This window comes from Wolffia australiana, chromosome 16, assembly GCF_029677425.1.
Source record: "Wolffia australiana isolate 7733 chromosome 16, ASM2967742v1".
In the NCBI taxonomy this organism is placed as follows: Eukaryota; Viridiplantae; Streptophyta; class Magnoliopsida; order Alismatales; family Araceae; genus Wolffia; species Wolffia australiana.
Genome location: NC_135850.1, coordinates 10,453,550 through 10,454,733, shown reverse-complemented (window position 1 = coordinate 10,454,733; position 1,184 = coordinate 10,453,550). Strand labels below are relative to the sequence as shown.

General features: G+C 39.3%; 1 pseudogene; it reads left to right on the top strand.

Moving 5' to 3' along the window:
* The first annotated feature begins 320 nt into the window (after positions 1–320).
* LOC144713512 (uncharacterized) lies at positions 321–858 on the top strand (annotated as a pseudogene).
* Positions 859–1,184: the final 326 nt, after the last annotated feature.

The window sequence follows — 1,184 nt, the reverse complement described above, 5'->3', positions numbered from 1 at the left end:
TTCTATCAGTAAAATTTGATGCCCATTTTGATAATCTATCGAATATGAATATTTAGAAGACATGTTTAAATACTAGTGATCACTGTATTATGATCTCATCATAATTCACTATTATTTCACACATTCACTAAATGATAATAACTAATATTTTATTCAATGAAATTAAATAAAACATGGTGGTGTGCTTTGGCTTGATAGCGTCATAACATCCATCACTTTTCAATCACTAAGGCAATATCGAATTTTGTCTTTGATTGGCCTGAGGGAGTTTACGTGACCTATTCTCTAGTCTCTCGCACAACTCAAGTGTGTGACCGCATATGAGGAACTCGTTTCTTTCTGCTCTGCCCATTCTCCTTTCACACAGTTATCAAAGGGAAGGAAGGGTGGGCAGAAGGTACCACAAGTCCTCTATCCCACACATCTATCCATAAACAAGTGTAGTTCATCAGCTCCATGGAATGTTCCTATCTCTCAACAAATACTGCGTGAGTGTGGAGTTATGCTTTGGATTCTTCGCCATTGACGACCTAGATCTCATTCTTTTCCAATGCACTCAATTTGTATCTCTAACACACTAGGAAGGATGCGGTAGGAAGCAGCCCTAGCCTCTGTTTGGCCAATCATTCCGCTGGCATCTCGCATTCACGCCTCTGTTTTACTACCACTCCAGGATGTAGTTGTAGATACATGAGTTTTAGTGGGTCATTGATTCCAGTAATTATCTCCTTCTACGTCATGATGTTGTTGTTGCCATATTCCACATGTCCCTTAGTCATATCTGCCTCATTTAAATGTTGAAACTCTAAAATAAATGGAGAACTTCATTTAGTGAATCTACGATCACCCTCTAAATGATCATAGTATGCTAAAGCTTGAAGATAAGTTTTGTACTCTATTAATTTCTCAGTTCCTCTACTTGTGCGGACCTCAGCCAGTCTTTCGGCCATATCCCCTTGAAAACTGTATGTGCATGTCTCTCGACATGCAACTCATGCCATTTGAGACACTCATCCCTTACTTCGTATATGTAGTAAAATTGAGACTACTTGACTTCATCGCTCCTGCTCGTATGCACTCCTAACATCGCGCCTAAAGTCAAACCTGCTCATAAAATCTTTAGAACCTCTTCAAGAAGGATTGAGTTGTTCACCCTGAACATTCTGCTTTTTTCAAATGACCTG